The sequence below is a fragment of the Mustela lutreola genome, chromosome 12 (assembly GCF_030435805.1).
Source record: "Mustela lutreola isolate mMusLut2 chromosome 12, mMusLut2.pri, whole genome shotgun sequence".
NCBI classification, from domain to species: Eukaryota; Metazoa; Chordata; class Mammalia; order Carnivora; family Mustelidae; genus Mustela; species Mustela lutreola.
Window position 1 is genome coordinate 57,303,738 of NC_081301.1, and position 19,365 is coordinate 57,323,102.

General features: G+C 36.2%; 1 long non-coding RNA gene across 1 annotated transcript in view; it reads left to right on the plus strand.

Moving 5' to 3' along the window:
* The first annotated feature begins 2,445 nt into the window (after positions 1–2,445).
* LOC131813009 (uncharacterized) overlaps positions 2,446–19,365 on the plus strand; it is a 57,872-nt gene continuing 40,952 nt past the window's right edge. The window contains exon 1 of the long non-coding RNA XR_009346574.1: positions 2,446–3,228. This is a non-coding gene — a long non-coding RNA (uncharacterized LOC131813009). The remainder of the gene's footprint in view (positions 3,229–19,365) is intronic.

Genomic DNA, 19,365 nt, shown 5'->3' on the forward strand with positions numbered 1-19,365 from the left:
AAGCCGTCTGGCCCTGGGCTTTTGTTTGTTTGGAGATTTTTAATGACTGTTTCAATCTCCTTACTGGTTATGGGTCTGTTCAGGCTTTCTATTTCTTCATGGTTCAGTTGTGGTAGTTTATATGTTTCTAGGAATGCATCCATTTCTTCCAGATTGTCAAATTTATTGCCGTAGAGTTGCTCATAGTATGTTCTTATAATAGTTTGTATTTCTTTGGTGTTAGTTGTGATCTCTCCTCTTTCATTCATGATTTTATTTATTTGGGTCCTTTCTCTTTTCTTTTTGATAAGTCGGGCCACGGGTTTATCAATTTTATTAATTCTTTCAAAGAACCAGCTCCTAGTTTCGTTGATTTGTTCTATTGTTTTTTTGGTTTCTATTTCATTGATTTCTGCTATGATCTTTATGATTTCTCTTCTCCTGCTGGGCTTAGGGTTTCTTTCTTGTTCTTTCTCCAGCTCCTTTAGGTGTAGGGTTAGGTTGTGTACCTGAGACCTTTCTTGTTTCTTGAGAAAGGCTTGTACCGCTATATATTTTCCTCTCAGGACTGCCTTTGTTGTGTCCCACAGATTTTGAACCGCTGTATTTTCATTATCATTTGTTTCCATGATTTTTTTCAATTCTTCTTTAATTTCCCGGTTGACCCATTCATTCTTTAGAAGGATACTGTTTAGTCTCCATGTATTTGGGTTCTTTCCAAACTTCCTTTTGTGGTTGAGTTCTAGCTTTAGAGCATTGTGGTCTGAAAATATGCAGGGAATGATCCCAATCTTTTGATACCGGTTGAGTCCTGATGTAGGACCGAGGATGTGATCTATTCTGGAGAATGTTCCATGTGCACTAGAGAAGAATGTGTATTCTGTTGCTTTGGGATGAAATATTCTGAATATATCAGTGATGTCCATCTGGTCCAGTGTGTCATTTAAGGCCTTTATTTCCTTGCTGATCTTTTGCTTGGATGATCTGTCCATTTCAGTGAGGGGAGTGTTAAAGTCCCCTACTATTATTGTATTATTGTTGATGTGTTTCTTTGATTTTGTTATTAATTGGTTTATATAGTTGGCTGCTCCCACATTGGGGGCATAGATATTTAAAATTGTTAAATCTTCTTGTTGGACAGACCCTTTGAGTATGATATAGTGTCCTTCCTCATCTCTTATTATAGTCTTTGGCTTAAAATCTAATTGATCTGATATAAGGATTGCCACTCCTGCTTTCTTCTGATGTCCATTAGCATGGTAAATTCTTTTCCACCCCCTCACTTTAAATCTGGAGGTGTCTTCGGGCTTAATATGTGTTTCTTGGAGGCAACATATAGATGGGTATTGTTTTTTTATCCATTCTGATACCCTGTGTCTTTTGACAGGGGCATTTAGCCCATTAACATTCAGGGTAACTATTGAGAGATATGAATTTAGTGCCATTGTATTGCCTGTAAGGTGACTGTTACTGTATATGGTCTCTGTTCCTTTCTGATCTACCACTTGTAGGCTCTCTCTTTGCTTAGAGGACCCCTTTCAATATTTCCTGTAGAGCTGGTTTGGTATTTGCAAATTCTTTCAGTTGTTGTTTGTCCTGGAAGCTTTTAATCTCTCCTTCTATTTTCAATGATAGCCTAGCTGGATATAGTATTCTTGGCTGCATGTTTTTCTCGTTTAGTGCTCTGAAAATATCATGCCAGCTCTTTCTGGCCTGCCAGGTCTCTGTGGATAAGTCAGCTGCCCATCTAATATTTTTACCATTGTATGTTACAGACTTCTTTTCCCGGGCTGCTTTCAGGATTTTCTCTTTGTCATTGAGACTTGTAAATTTTACTATTAGGTGACGGGGTGTGGGCCTATTCTTATTGATTTTGAGGGGCATTCTCTGAACCTCCTGAATTTTGATGCTCTTTCCCTTTGCCATATTGGGGAAATTCTCCCCAATAATTCTCTCCAGTATACCTTCTGCTCCCCTCTCACTTTCTTCTTCTTCTGGAATCCCAATTATTCTAATGTTGTTTCGTCTTATGGTGTCACTTATCTCTCGAATTCTCCCGTCGTGGTCCAGTAGCTGTTTTTCCCTCTTTTGCTCAGCTTCTTTATTCTCTGTCATTTGGTCTTCTATATCACTAATTCTTTCTTCTGCCTCATTTATCCTAGCAGTTAGAGCCTCCATTTTTGATTGCACCTCATTAATAGCTTTTTTGATTTCACCTTGGTTAGATTTTAGTTCTTTTATTTCTCCAGAAAGGGCTTTTATATCTCTCGAGAGGGTTTCTCTATTATCTTCCATGCCTTTTTCGAGCCCGGCTAGAACCTTGAGAATTGTCATTCTGAACTCTAGATCTGACATATTACCGATGTCTGTATTGATTAGGTCCCTAGCCTTCGGTACTGCCTCTTGTTCTTTTTTGTGTGTTGAATTTTTCCATCTTGTCATTTTGTCCAGATAAGAGTAAAATACTAAAAGGGTGGCAACAACCCCAGGAAAATATGCTTTAACCAAATTAGAAGAGATCCAAAATCGTGAGTGGGGAGAAAGGGGATAAAAAGAGGTTCAAAAAGGAAGAAAGAAAAAAAAAACAAAAAGAAAAGAAAAAGAAAAAAAAAAAGAAAAGAAAAGAAAAGAATTTTTAAAAAAAGAAAACACCTAAGAAAAATGTAAAAATATATATATATATATTAGATAAACTAGTAAAAAATCGTTAAAAAAGAAAAAGGTAACAGTTAAAAAAAAAAATTTTACCCGAAGGTGAGAAAAAAAAAAAATGAAAAAGAAAAAATTAAATTAACTGCAAGACTAAAAAAAACCACAGGAAAAAAGCCATGAGTTCCGTGCTTGGCTTTCTCCTCCTCTGGAATTCTTCTGCTCTCCTTGGTATTGAAACCGCACTCCTTGGTAGGTGAACTTGGTCTCGGCTGGATTTCTTGTTGATCTTCTGGGGGAGGGGCCTGTTGTAGTGATTCTCAAGTGTCTTTGGCCCAGGCGGAATTACACCGCCCTTACCCGGGGCTGGGGTGAGTAATCCGCTCGGGTTTGCTTTCAGGAGCTTTTGTTCCCTGAGCGCTTTCCGTAGAGTTCCAGAGGACGGGAATACAAATGGCGGCCTCCTGGTCTCCGGCCCGGAGGAGCCGAGAGCCCAGGGCCCCACTCCTCAGTGCGCCCTCAGAGAACCGCGCCCAGTTACTCCCGTCTGCCTGACCTCCGGCCGCGCTCCGAGCTCACCGAGCCTGCGACCGGTTCAAGGTCACCCCGACCTGCGAGCTTACTGTGGGCTCTTTCTCTGTAGCCGGCTTTCCCGTTCCAATACCCGCAAGCTCTGCGACACTCAGACACCCCCGATCCTTCTGTGACTCTGCGGGACCTGAGGCCACGCTGACCCCGCGTGGTCTTCGCCCCGGTTTAGCCTCTGGAGCGATGTCCCTCAGCGGAACAGACTTTTAAAAGTCCTGATTTTGTGCGCGGTTGCTCCGCCGCTTGCCGGGAGCCGGCCCCTCCCCCCGGGGTCTATCTTCCCGTCGCTTTGGATTCACTTCTCCGCCGGTCCTACCTTTCAGAAAGTGGTTGTTTTTCTGTTTCCAGAATTGCTTTTCTTCTTCTCTTCGATCTGCCGATGGATTTTCAGGTGTTTGCAATCTTTAGATAAGCTATCTAGCTGATCTCCCGCTAGCTGAAGCAGTCTCAGCTTGCTACTTCTCCGCCATCTTGACTCCTCCCAGTGTTTGTTTTTCTGTTTCCAGAATTGCTGTTCTTCTCTTCGATCTGCCGATGGATTTTCAGGTGTTTGCAATCTTTAGATAAGCTATCTAGCTGATCTCCGGCTAGCTGAAGTAGTCTCAGCCTGCTACTTCTCCGCCATCTTGACTCCTTCTCCAGAACAGTTTCTTTTAATTGGAAAAATAAATTATCTAAAATAAAGCATTTCTCTGATTCATTTTTTATTATCTCCTACATTTATATATAATTATACTTAGTAATTTTTATTACTAATTATGTTTTATTTTTGTTCCCCTTTTCCAATTTGGTATCGATAATTACCAAAATCGACAGTGGGAAGAGAATTGTACTCAGAATTTTTGACTATATGTTTTCTGCAAATTAATATATTTATTGCTGAGCATTTAGGATGACACTAAATGCAGAAAATATGAATATAACTAGCTACATAAATCTCATCTTAATAAGGTAGCAAAGGGTATTTATAATTTTCTCAAAATTCTTAAGCATCAATTTGCTAAAATTGAGAATTCATGTAAAACAAGCCATTAATATTTCATATTAACTTACCAGTCAGTTTTAGGTAACTTTGGCAAATAGAGTTTTGAAAATTTTGCCTTAGAATGGGCAACGTGTCTTGGTCCTAAGTTTTATTGATTCAGCCTCAAAATATTTAGCACTGATTACTATTCTTTTATATACCAGAAGCTGTTCTCTAGATACTATGGACTAGTTGCTTGATAAACTGAAGTTTTATTAGGTTAAAGATTGCTCTGAATTTGCTCACAGACCTAACCAAACATAATAGGCACAAAGTAAATGCTTAATAAATGTACATGTTGAAGTCATCACCTACTTAAGCTGCAGTGTTTTATTTTTACCTCTAAATTACCTATTCAATTCTAATTTTTCTATTATACAGCAATTCATTACTAATAACTTTCTAACAATTTTAAGAAATGTTAAGCATTGCGTCATTAAAAACAGTCTTGATTAGCTGATTTCTTTTATTTTTCTGTGCAAAGAAGCACATATGCTTAAACTTCACTATTTTATTCTCAAGTCCTGGGAATTCATCCAGATGTAAAATGGCATATTAAGCTTACCTACAAAAGGTTAAAGTAATCTTTTAAAATTTTATAAGAAATTTTTGAAACAATTTCTTTCTGCCTCATACCCTCTTTCTCCCTCATTGATGTAACACATGGAATTGTGTCCAATGTGGGAAACCCCCCATCTCTGCAAACTGAAATCCATATTTAATAAATATTTTTTCATTTGGAACTTGAAATTACAAACTTTTCAAAGAATGAAGCTGTGCCATAATATGGGATAGAGCTCTTCTTCTGGGTTTTGGGCCAGGTTTATAATGTTTTCTTAATATGGTATTGCTTTTAGAATCATTTCAGGCATTACAATTGATCATGTTTATGAGTACCCAGGGACTTTTAAGGATGCAAATTATGTAGCTGATATATATATATAAACTAATAAAATTTTACTAAATATAGAGCTATCATTATGAGGAACTAGTTTATAATATTTTACTAATCATATCCAAAACATATATTTTATGCATTTTATTAATTATATTTTATTAATCACAATAATATTAACTTGTTTTATAGGGTGACTTTTTAAAAGCAAGGCTTTCCCACTGTGTTTTATGTGATAAACAAAAACTGTTTCTTTTAGTCTTTATTATTTCTCCATTTGTAATTACAGTTTTCTCTTCATTTTATTAACATTTTTCTTGTAGTTACAAATTCTGAGGTAGTCACTTGCTCTAAGAAGATCCATTTACATTTATAACATTTATATAAATTCATAGAAAATATCTGTTAGTTCATGAAAAACAGTATAAAATGCAATTTTAGTCTATTTTTGCATTAAAATAATGCTTCTCCACTGTGGGTGAAAATACAGATGCAATGATTGGTGGGGGGGGGGGGAAGAAAATGTTCACTCTCATTGAAGAAGAGAGCCCAGTTTTGAATTCTGTATGTCACTCTGTATGTTCATCATTTTGCATCAAGTTAGAATCCAAGAAATATATAGGATGGCGCTGCCAAGGTTTTTGTAATCTTGAAGTGACATACCAATTACATGTTATTATTAATTGTTTTAGGTATTTTAAAAACTGCTATGTAAAAATAAGAATACTAATGGTTGAAAAAAAATCTGTGTGACTCAATTCAGGTGTCACATTATTGTATCTTGTGATTTTCTTATCATAGTTAAAGATATAACTGCTTACTCACTTCTTACCTCAAATTTCTTTTGTTTTTAACTCTTAATGTTCTTTACATTACAGTTTCAATTAAGGTGAGAGTCAATCCTATTATTATTATGTAAAATAATGTTACTGTTGAGATCTGTACTTTGCTCTCCTAGATTGAATCAATCCTTCCTAGATTTTATGTCCTCTTTCTTGCATGTTAATGCATATATTACATTAACTCTTCAAGTAAATTAGGAAGTAAATGTAAACTTACATTTATTTGCCTAAAGTAAATGGAAGGTAAACTGATCAAGGTGCTAAAGCACTGAAAATATCTTTCCTCCCTCCTCACAATTGATGTGTTAGTTTAACTTTGTATATAAAGCAAGGGAAATATAATTTTTTAAAATTTTTTATTTTTTATAAACATATATTTTTATCCCCAGGGGTACAGGTCTGTGAATCACCAGGTTTACACAATTCACAGCACTCACCAAAGCACATACCCTCCCCAATGTCCATAATCCCAGCCCCTTCACCGAACGCCCCTACCCCCAGCAACCCTCAGTTTGTTTTGTGAGATTAAGAGTCATTTAAGGTTTGTCTCCCTCCCAATCCCATCTTGTTTCATTTCTTCTTCTCCTACCCACTTAAGCCCCCATGTTGCATCACCACTTCCTCATATCAGGGAGATCATGTGATAGTTGTCTTTCTCTGCTTGACTTATTTCACTAAGCATGATACGCTCTAGTTCCATCCATGTTGTCGCAAATGGCAAGATTACATTTCTTTTGATGGCTGCATAGTATTCCATTGTGTATATATACCACATCTTCTTGATCCATTCATCTGTTGATGGACATCTAGGTTCTTTCCATAGTGTGGCTATTGTGGACATTGCTGCTATAAATATTCGGGTGCCTTTTGGATCACTACGTTTGTATCTTTAGGGTAAATACCCAGTAGTGCAATTGCTGGGTCATAGGGCAGCTCTATTTTCAACATTTTGAGGAACCTCCATACTGTTTTCCAGAGTGGCTGCACCAGCTTGTATTCCCACCAACAGTGTAGGAGGGTTCCCCATTTTCCGCATCCTCGCCAGCATCTGTCATTTCCTGACTTGTTGATTTTAGCCATTCTGACTGGTGTGAGGTGATATCTCATTGTGGTTTTGATTTGTATTTCCCTGATGCCAAGTGATATGGAGCACTTTTTCATGTGTCTGTTGGCCATCTGGATGTCTTCTTTGCAGAAATGTCTGTTCATGTCCTCTGCCCATTTCTTGATTGGATTATTTGTTCCTTGGGTGTTGAGTTTGCTAAGTTCTTAATTTATTCTGGACACTAGTCCTTTATCTGATATGTCGCTGGCAAATATCTTCTCCCATTCTGTCAGTTGTCTTTTGATTTTGTTAACTGTTTCCTTTGCTGTGCAAAAGCTTTTGATCTTGATGAAATCCCAATAGTTCATTTTTGCCCTTGCTTCCCTGCCTTTGGCGATGTTCCTAGGAAGATGTTGCTGCGGCTGAGGTCGAAGAGGTTGCTGCCTGTGTTCTCCTCAAGGATTTTGATGGATTCCTTTCGCACATTGAGGTCCTGCATCCATTCTGAGTCTATTTTCGTGTGTGGTGTAAGGAAATGGTCCAATTTCATTTTTCTGCATGTGGCTGTCCAATTTTCCCAGCACCATTTATTGAAAAGGCTGTCTTTTTTCCATTGGACATTCTTTTCTGCTTTGTCGAAGATTAGTTGACCATAGAGTTGAGGGTCTATTTCTGGGCTCTCTAATCTGTTCCATTGATCTATGTTTCTGTTTTTGTGCCAGTACCATGCTGTCTTGATGATGACAGCTTTGTAATAGAGCTTGAAGTCCGGAATTGTGATGCCACCAACGTTGGCTTTCTTTTTCAATATCCCTTTGGCTATTCGAGGTCTTTTCTGGTTCCATATAAATTTTAGCATTATTTGTTCCATTTCTTTGAAAAAGATGGATGGTACTTTGATAGGAATTGCATTAAATGTGTAGATTGCTTTAGGTAGCATAGACATTTTCACAATATTTATGCTTCCAATCCAGGAGCATGGAACATTTTTCCATTTCTTTGTGTCTTCCTCAATTTCTTTCATGAATACTTTATAGTTTTCTGAGTATAGATTCTTAGCCTCTTTGGTTAGGTTTATTCCTAGGTATCTTATGGTTTGGGGTGCAATTGTAAATGGGATGGACTCCTTAATTTCTCTTTCTTCTGTCTGGTTGTTGGTGTAGAGAAATGCAACTGATTTCTGTGCATTGATTTTATATCCTGACACTTTACTGAATTCCTGTATAAGTTCTAGCAGTTTTGGAGTGGAGTCTTTTAGGTTTTCCAATATAGTATCATATCATCTGCGAAGAGTGATAATTTGACTTCTTCTTTGCCAATTTGGATGCCTTTAATTTCCTTTTGTTGTCTGATTGCTGAGGCTAGGACCTCTAGTACGATGTTGAATAGCAGTGGTGATAATGGACATCCCTAGCGTGTTCCTGACCTTAGCTGAAAAGCTTTCAATTTTTCTCCATTGAGAATGATATTTGCGGAGGATTTTTCATAGATGGCTTTGATGATATTGAGGTATGTGCCCTCTATCCCTACACTTTGAAGAGTTTTGATCAGGAAGGGATGCTGTACTTTGTCAAATGTTTTTCAGCATCTATTGAGAGTATCATATAGTTCTTGTTCTTTCTTTTATTGATGTGTTGTATCACATTGACTGATTTGCAGATGCTGAACCAACCTTGCAGCCCTGGAATAAATCCCACGTAGTCGTGGTGAATAATCCTTTTAATGTACTGTTGAATCCTATTGGCTAGTATTTTGGGGAGAATTTTCGCATCTGTGTAAATGAAGGATATTGGTCTATAGCTCTCTTTTTTGATGGGATCCTTGTCTAGTTTTGGGAGGATGGTGATGCTGGCCTCATAAAATGAGGTTGGAAGTTTTCCTTCCATTTCTATTTTTTGGAACAGTTTCAGGAGAATAGGAATTACTTCTTCTTTAAATGTTTGGTAGAATTCCTCTGGAAAGCCGTTTGGCCCTGGGCTTTTGCTTGTTTGGAGATTGTTAATGACTGTTTCAATCTCCTTACTGGTTATGGGTCTGTTCAGGCTTTCTATTTCTTCCTGGTTCAGTTGTGGTAGTTTATATGTGTCAAGGAATGCATCCATTTCTTCCAGATTGTCAAATTTGTTGGCATAGGTTTGCTCATAGTATGTTCTTATAATAGTTTGTATTTCTTTGGTGTTAGTGGTGATCTCTCCTCTTTCATTCATGATTTTATTTACTTGGGTCCTTTGTCTTTTCTTTCTGATAAGTCAGGCCACGGGTTTATCAATTTATTAATTCTTTCAAAGAACCAGCTCCTAGTTTCGTTGATTTGTTCTATTGTTTTTTTGTTTTCTATTTCATTGATTTCTGCTCTGATCTTTATGATTTATCTTCTCCTGCTGGGCTTAGGGTTTCTTTCTTGTTCTTTCTCCAGCTCCTTTAGGTGTAGGGTTAGGTTGTGTACCTGAGACCTTTCTTGTTTTTTGAGAAAGGCTTGTACCGCTATATATGTTCCTCTCAGGACTGCCTTTGTTGTGTCCCACAGATTTTGAACCGTTGTATTTTCATTATCATTTGTTTCCAGGACTTTTTCAATTCTTCTTTAATTTCCCGGTTGACCCGTTCATTCTTTAGAAGGATGCTGTTTAGTCTCCATTATTTGGGTTCTTTCCAAACTTCCTTTTGTGGTTGAGTTCTAGCTTTAGAGCATTGTGGTCTGAAAATATGCAGGGAATGATCCCAATCTTTTGATACCGGTTGAGTCCTGATTTAGGACCGAGGATGTGATCTATTCTGGAGAATGTTCCATGTGTACTAGAGAAGAATGTGTATTCTGTTGCTTTGGGATGAAATGTTCTGAATATATCTGTGATGTCCATCTGGTCCAGTGTGTCGTTTAGGGCCTTTATTTCCTTGTTGATCTTTTGCTTGGATGATCTCTCCATTTAAGTGAGGGGAATGTTAAAGTCCCCTACTATTATTGTACTATTGTTTATGTGTTTCTTGATTTTGTTATTAATTGTTTTATATAGTTGGCTGCTCCCAAGTTGGGGGCATAGATATTTAAAATTGTTAAATCTTCTTGTTGGACAGACACTTTGAGTATGATATAGTGTCCTTCCTCATCTCTTATTATAGTCTTTGGTTTATAATCTAATTGATCTGATATAAGGATTGCCACTCCTGCTTTTTTCTGATGTCCATTAGCATGGTAAATTCTTTTCCACCCCCTCACTTTAAATTTGGAGGTGTCTTCGGGCTTAAAATGAGTTTCTTGGAGGCAACATATAGATGGGTTTTCTTTTTTTATCCATTTTGATAGCCTGTGTCTTTTGACAGGGGTATTTAGCCCATTAACATTTAGGGTAACTATTGAGAGATATGAATTTAGTGCCATTGTATTGCCTGTAAGGTGACTGTTACTGCATATGGTCCCTGTTCCTATCTGATCTACCACTTGTAGGCTCTCACTTTGCTTAGAGCACCCCTTTCAATATTTCCTGTAGACCCGGTTTGGTGTTTGCAAATTCTTTCAGCTTTTTTGATTTCAACTTGGTTAGATTTTAGTTTTTTTATTACTCCAGAAAGGGCTTTTATATCTCCCGAAAGGTTTTCTCTAATATCTTCCATGCCTTTTACGAGCCAGGCTAGAACCTTGAGAATAGTCATTCTGAACTCTAGATCTGACATATTACCAATGTCTGTATTGATTAGGTCCCTAATCAAGCTTTTAATCTCTCCTTCTATTTTCAATGATAGCATAGTCTTGGCTGCATGTTTCTCTCGTTTAGTGCTCTGAAAATATCATGCCAGCTCTTTCTGGCCTGCCAGGTCTCTGTGGATAAGTCAGCTGCCAATCTAATATTTTTACCATTGTATGTTACAGACTTCTTTTCCCGGGCTGCTTTCAGGATTTTTCTCTTTGTCACTGAGACTTGTTAATTTACTATTAGTTGATGGAGTGTGGGCCTATTCTTATTGATTTTGAGGGGCGTTCTCTGAACCTCCTGAATTTTGATGCTCATTCCCTTAGCCATATTGGGGAAATTCTCCCCAATAATTCTCTCCAGTATACCTTATGCTCCCCTCTCTCTTTCTTCTTCTTCTGGAATCCCAATTATTCTAATGTTTTTCATCTTATGGTGTCACTTATCTCTCTAATTCTCCTATGGTCCAGTAGCTGTTTGTCCCTCGTTTGCTCAGCTTTTTTATTCTCTGTCATTTGGTCTTCTAGATCATTAATTCTTTCTTCTGCCTCATTTATCCTAGCAGTGAGAGCCTCCATTTTTGATTGCTCCTCATTAATACCTTTTTTGATTTCAACTTGGTTAGATTTTAGTTCTTTTATTTCTCTAGAAAGGGCTTTTATATCCCCGAAAGGGTTTCTCTAATATCTTCCATATCTTTTTCGAGCCAGGCTAGAACCTTGAGAATAGTCATTCTGAACTCTAGATCTGACATATTACCAATGTCTGTATTGATTAGGTCCCTATCCTTTGCTACTGTCTTGTTCTTTATTTTTGTGGTGAATTTTTCCATCTTGTCATTTTTCCAGATAAGAGTATATGAAGGAGCAAGTAAAATACTAAAATTGTGGCAACAGCCCCAGGAAAATATGCTTTAACCAAATCAGAAGAGATCCCAAATTGTGAGAAGGGAGAAAGGGGATAAAAAGACGTTCAGAAAGGAAGAAAGAGGGACGCCTGCGTGGCTCAGTTGGTTAAGCAGCTGCCTTTGGCTTAAGTCATGATCCCAGCATCCTTGGATCGAGTCCCACATCAGGCTCCTTGCTCAGCAGGGAGCCTGCTTCTCCCTCTGCCTGCCATTCTGTCTGCCTGTGCTCGTTCTCTCCCCTCTCTCCCTCTGATAAACATAATCTTTAAAAAATAATAATAATAATAATAAAAATTTAAAAAAAGGAAGAAAGAAAAAAAAGAAAGAAAAGGAAAAGAATTTAAAAAAAGAAAACAAATAAAGAAAAATATAAAAAAGAAAATATATATATATTAGATAAACTAGTTAAAAAACGTTAAAAAAGAAAAGGGTAAAAGTTTAAAAAAAATTTTACCAGAAGGCAAGAAAAAAAAAATGAAAATGAAAAAAATTAAATTAACTGCAAGACTAAAAAAAATCACAGGGGAAATCCATGAGTTCCGTGCTTTGCTTTCTCCTCCTCTGGAATTCTGCTGCTCTCCTTGGTATTGAAACTGCACTCCTTGGTAGGTGATCTTGGTCTTGGCTAGATTTCTTGTTGATCTTCTGGGGGAGGGGCCTGATGTAGTGATTCTCAAGTGTCTTTGCCCCAGGCAGAATTGCACTGCCCTTACCAGGGGCCGAGCTGAGTAAGCCGCTCGGGTTTGCTTTCAGGAGCTTTTATTCCCTGAGCACTTTCCATAGAGTTCTGGAGGATGGAATACAAATGGTGGCCTCCTGGTCTCCAGCCTGGAGGAGCCGAGAGCCTGGGGCCCCACTCCTCAGTGCGCCCTCAGAGAACAGCGCCCAGTTACTCCAGTCTGCCTGACCTCCGGCCGCGCTCATAGCTCACCGAGCCTGCGGCTGGTTCAAGGTATCCCCAAGCTGTGATCTTACTGTCGGCTCAGTCTCTGTAGCCGGTTTTCCCATTCCAATACCCGCAAGGTCCTCGACTCTCAGATACCCCCGATCCTTCTGTGACCCTGCGGGACCTGAGGCCACAGTTACCCCGCTTGGGCTTCGCCCTGGTTTAGCCTCTGGAGCCATGTCCCTCAGTGGAACAGACTTTTAAAAGTTCTGATTTTGTGCTCCGTTGCTCTGCTGCTTGTCGGGAGCCAGCCCCTCCCCCCAGGGTCTATCTTCCCGTCACTTTGGATTCACGTCTTTGCCACTCTTACCTTTCACAAAGTGGTTGTTTTTCTGTTTCTGGAATTGCTGTTCTTCTCTTCGATCTGCCGATAGATTTACATGTGTTTGCAATCTTTAGATAAGCTATCTATCTGATCTCCTGCTAGCTGAAGTAGTCTCAGCCTGCTACTTCTCCGCCATCTTGACTCCTCTCCAAAGGGAAATATAATTTTAAGAAAATATTTTTTTCTCTCTGTTTTGAGTTCTTTGTTCCAAGTTTATTACTACTCTCAAGTATGTTGAGAAGTCTGATGACGTTCATATTTCAATGCACTTGTAAGTGATCACTAAATATCAGTATTTGGGCGACTGTACTGGACTTTATATTTTTCTCCAAAGAATTATGTTAGATTTCTTATTTCTGTGTTATAACTGTGACTCAAGGACTCTTGGAGCTGATACTGGAAGGGTCCTATGACTCAGTAGGAGACTTTGAGTTAGTCTTTCTTTTTATTTTATTTCTACTCTCCTTTGCTTAGTAATCCCAGTTTTCTGCCTTTCACCTTCAGTGAGGTGAGTATAGATATTTTGTTCTTCTAGGAGTGGATGAATGGAAGCAGCAGGTCTATACATGAGGATATAGGGTTTCCACCTCTTTTCAATTAGCTGACAAATTTAAGTTAATGCATAGCAATTTCCCAACTGTAAGATTTTGACCTATATTTTTGCCTAAAAATGGAAGTTAATCTAGTGACTTATTGAAATTTAGTAATTTATAACATTTAATTCATGGATTAATATTAAGATTTTTTTCTTCCTTTTAATAAATTCTATTTCAGTACATATAGAAATCAATTTAATTTAAACACAAAGAATTATTTTTAAAATTGGAATACATCTGTATATCCCTAAAAATGAAAATGAATAATTATAATTTGGCGTCTTTACCAGATGGAAATAAATGTTAACAAGACCATATACTTCTTTCAGGTTGTACATTTTTCATTATATATGGGATGATTATGTAATCATATATACAGAATAATAATTGAAAGCAGTATGCCTGACTACTTTAACTATATTGGATTATGGGTAACTTCTAATTGTTTCTATTTTTTTTCTTCCCCCCCAAATGACTATATATTAGTTTTATTTTTTATGTATTAGTTTTATAACCAAGAAAATAAACTGATTTTAAAATATTTGTGTAGGCAGTACAACTTTGTGTAATTCAAAATAACTATTAAACAAGTTATGACAAGTAATTCCATTTATTAGCCTATAAAAGTATTTTAAATATATTAACGTATTTTAAGCTAAAATATTAATCATGATCTAAAAGGCTATTTTAAGGCTAGGCTACTTGCTGACAGAGACACTGAGTAGGATAGACCAAAAAGAAAAGAAGAAAATGTGTTAATATGTTGTGTTTCTGAGACATATTTAAATGGCTTATCCCTTACTGAATGTTTCCATCCTCTTTTAGTCCTCTTGGTTAACTGTGAATTATATTTTTGATCCAAAATTTCTATTTACAGAAGGGAAAAAAATGCAGAAGAGCAGTAAACTCATAATTGAAGAAAAGGTGGCTAACTAGGCACAAAAATTGAATTTTTGAGTATTTTCATTCTTATTCTTATAACCAATTTCCAATTTTTATTTAATACATAGCATTACTAGCCTTAGAACACTTTGGGAAAGTCTTATCTCTGTCACTCTCTCTCTCTCTCTCTTTTAAAGAGTTTATTTATTTATTTATTTATTTGACAGAAAGAGATCACAAGTAGGCAGAGAGGCAGGCAGAGGCTTAACTTACTGAGCCACCCAAGCACCCTCTCTGTCACTCTCTAACTCTGCAAATATGAATCTTAATTTCTTTATTTTTAAAATAAAAATATTAATACTAATCCTGCCAATCTTACAAAAGCTAGTGGCTTATTTTTTTCTTAAATAAGTGAACTAGTAAATGTGAGAAATTGTATAAATTAAAGATATTAGAATAAGTGATTTTCTTCCTTTTTGGATTTCATTCAAAATAAAATATCTAAAGCTTTTCAAAGTTATCAACAAATGGGGCACTTGGCTGGGTCAGTTGGTGGAGCATGTGACTTTTGGTCTCCTGGTTGTGGGTTTGAGCCCCATGCTGGATGTAGAGATAACTTCAAAAAAATAAAATCTTATAAAAATAAATTACCAACAAATAAATAAAAAAACCTTGTACTGACTAAGAATTGAAATTTTAACTATGAACAACTGTTTCTCTTTAACAATGTCATATTTATTGTGGTATAATTCTGTACTTTTCATAAACAATTCCTTAAAGCTTTCAAGGATTAGTTTTATTTCTTGTGACAGTTTGTATACAAAAGGAAGAATATCGGGGCGCCTCGGTGGCTCAGTGGGTTAAAAAGTCTCTGCTTTTGGCTCAGGTCATGATCTCAAGGTCCTGGGATCGATCCCTGCATCAGGCTGTCTGCTCAGTGGGGAGCCTGCTTCCCCCTCTCTCTCTGCCTGCCTCTCTGCCTACTAGTCATCTCTCTCTCTCTGTCAAATGAATAAATACAATCTTAAAAAAGGAAGAATATGGAAAGAAACATTGTAATGATATCTAGCTGTATAGTATATCATAAATCCTGAAGAAACATTTTTATCTAAATATTTTAATGTAGAAGGTATGATGAACACAGACATTGTTTACAGAAGTAACATAAAAACCAGGGACCTTTTCCTTTTCTTTAGAGAGATAAAAAGTATCTCACTAATCTCTGCTTATCCGTAAGTGACAGGATTTACAGAGACCTTAAAGATCACGTAATTCAACTTTTTCATTTTAGGAATGAAGAAGCTAAGAAATAGAAAGAGATGAATGGTTTTTCCATCATGACACCATGAGTTTCTGGAGTAATTTGAGTAGGAGAACCAAGATGCCTGAAAGACTAAAATCTTCCACTTCACCCCAAACTGCTAAGCCTTCTCTTAATGAGTGTGGCATAAGAAATGTGTGTGCAGTCATCTAGGAGTGGGCTTTTGGCTCAAAATTATTATACACCATACAAATATATATAGGTTGAAGTATATAAAAATGCATATTTTGAACTCAGAAAATTAACCACTTTAAATAAAATTTGCAAAAGTCTTACCTCATATTTAGGGCTTCCTTTTGAATGTTTCTGACATTACCAATAAATAGTCACAAAATGTGCTATTCCAGAAGAAAATGATGGTGTTTTTAATACCAGTGTATATCATGCATAGGAAAACACAAATCCCAGGAGGCAGCATGAGTTAACCATTTTTACAAGACTCATTCATCTCTGAACATATTGCTAATTATGTAGCATCTCTCTTACAAATTAAAATTATATTCATTCGTTCATGTTCCTCTATTAAATGTCTTTCCATTTACCCTGGCTTTCAAAGAGTCAAGTATTCATCACAGTATTGAAAGTTTGGAAGAACAAATGGACTTCACAGAGGATTGCCCAATTTTATGTGGCTTTACATCCTTTAAATTATCACTTTTGTTTTTATTGCACTTGGTGATATAGGAAAATGAAAAAAAATTAATCTTGTGTTTCTTATGGTCCCCACTTCTCATTTAATCATATTACTATGCTCCTTATGGTAAAATGTAGGAAATTCTTCTGTTATCTGACAGTAATTTGCATATCCAATCTATACTAGTTATTAAGCCTTCATTTGGGAATAATGTCAATAAAATCACTGCAGGTCATTCTAGGTAGATTGATAAAATTGACATTTGATGTTACTCTGAGTTTGTTTCCCAAGTATCCTTAGGGCTGAAAAATAATAATAATCACAAAGTCATCTATTGGATTTATTAAACTTCCCAATAACATAATATATAATTAATTACTGTATACACTTATCTCTAATTCTTATAAAATTGTAAGGAATAAAGTGTGTAAATTGGTATTATCATCAGCCTCTTTGTTTAGATCAGGAAGCTGAAACACAAGATCACACATGATATCAAGAGCAAAGCTAGGAATCATTTCCATCTCTTCCAGACTCCAAAGCCTGCATTTTTCCTCTGTAACCCTCATAGAAATAAAAGCTGTTGAGTCAGCCTTTATAAATCCTGTTAAACATCTAAGTGTTTATTCTATTTTTAAATCTGTGGAGAAAATTTGATTTAGCAAGTATATATCTGGAATTTACAACGTCACCAGTCTTATACACATAAGGCAATAAAATTTACCAGTGAATATTTTCAAGATGATTTTTACTTTTGGCTTTACTGTGAAACAAATATTTTATAACCTAACCTAAATCCACAATTTTGTATGTGTGCGAACACATATACACACACACAAATTGTATTTGTATTTTTTTAAAATTCTAAACAGAATATATGTTTGTGTAACAGACATGCATTACAGCTTGGTGTGGCACATGTAGAGTGTATAGTATGACTTTCATATATATTGACTTCCCAGACTTTTTTATCTACCAAATAATCATTCAAATTAAGTTCTTCCTACAAAGATTTAACTTGTCACATCTTAGTTATGCCCTAATGAGAATTCTACTTTGGTCTCACATGTTCCAATTTGTTACAGAAATTAAATTAGTCAATCATAATTCGTTTTTCACAAATCAGTACTGGTAACTATACTCAACTGACAGTTATATTTATTTGCAGTAGATTTATATTTTTAAAATCAATATATTGTCTAGATAAGTAAGCGAGGTTGGCTGACAAAGCTTATTTCCCTGTACTCCACATTCATGAAAATGAACAGTGTATCATTTCATTAGTTTTTTATGAGGTTCTATAGAACTGGCTAGACAGTCCAGAGGGCAGTCAGACCCAGAGGCCTATGCAGTAATTAGTGGTTTAGAAATGTGAAAAAGGAAGATTTTGCTGGCAAGTATTTATTGTTAGATGATAATTTGCAGACACTTTATGGGTATAATCCAGGATCAATACATTTGGGGAATGGATGAATGAATAGAGGAGTAGTACTCTTGAGTTTTTATTGACTTGTCATCTTAGTTAAACTCTGTTATGGAAATCTGTGAAAAAGGAAACTGAAGTATGAAAATTCTATGAAATTTTGAAAAATGAAGTAAAGTAATTCTTTTAAGTCATTATCTATTTAATAAAGCACTATATAATAACTTTTCTCAATAGTGTCATAAGTGCCCTGTTCTTTTCTGCACCTACATTCAGAGCAAAGAGAAGAGTACAAAGAGTAACAAGACAGATGCATATCAAAATGTTACTTTTATAATAGGTGTGGCTACATGCCCACAATGCACTTACTTATACATCCCCCCATGCCTGGAATTAGAATTATTTTCCAACACAGGATGTTGAGCCCAAAGGGAGCTCAACTAAGCTACTATTTACTAACCAAAAAATACTATTTCAGAATTGGGAATAAAAAAATGAGGGATTGGGGCTGAGAGGGATGAGCTATGCATCCCATTCCCTACTACCAAATTCGCCAATAGAATAAGGCCAGGAGTAATGTTGGCTGGAGTATTACTCAAAAACTACTCCCTACACTCTACTATAAGACACCTGATGTCTATTTTGTTCGTTGCTGCTTCTATGGACCTATGACAATCTGATACAGAAAAAATCAGTATTTGTTGAGTGATAATTACAGTGAATGAATGAAAGTTTTCATAAGAAGGTTCGGGAACAACCATTTCTATCTTACGAAATCATTGCACATTAAATCAGAAACGATGTATAGCAGAATCTTTATTTCAAACCAAGATCTGATTTAGATAATTAAGTACTTCCTCCTTTTCAAAGTCCTGAAAGAATGTAACTTTTTACTATATAAAATTTTAATAGTAATTCTGTTACTATTAATGCATTCTTATAATCTGTGCAAGATACAGCAACATATGATTAACAAAAAATAAAACTCCTTAATAAATGGAATTCTAGGGTGCTTGGGTGATTCAGATTTTTGGGCATCTGCCTTTGGCTCAGGTCATTATTCCAGGGTCCTGGGATTCAGTCCCTGCATCAAGCTCCCTGCTCAGTGGAGAGTCTGCTTCTCCCTTTCTCCATGTCTCTTCCTGTACTTCTGCTCTCTCTGTCTCTCTCTCTCACATGCATAAATAAAACCTTTTAAAATATAAATAAATGACATTCTATCATTCCACACATATTATTATTTTTTATTTTACTTAATGACATTTGGAATATTTTTTATGTATATACACATCTGCCTTGGTATTTTAAATGCATTCATGAAAATGTAACATTATTTTACTTATCTATTTTCAGTTTATTTTCTAATTATTTTGCAATAATTCAATCAATCATGTGTATGACATTTAAGTAACATAGGAAACAATTTCTCTAGAATAGATACCCAGAAACTAAACTGGTATTTCAGTTTTGGAAAATTTCCCTCAAAATAGTATGAAGCTGCTATGTGATCTTGCTGAATATCTTCACTACTTTGGCCAATGTAATGGATGAAAAAATATTTATTGATGATTTTTTTTGACCCATTCTGAATTATCAGGAAATTTTTATCATGTATAAATG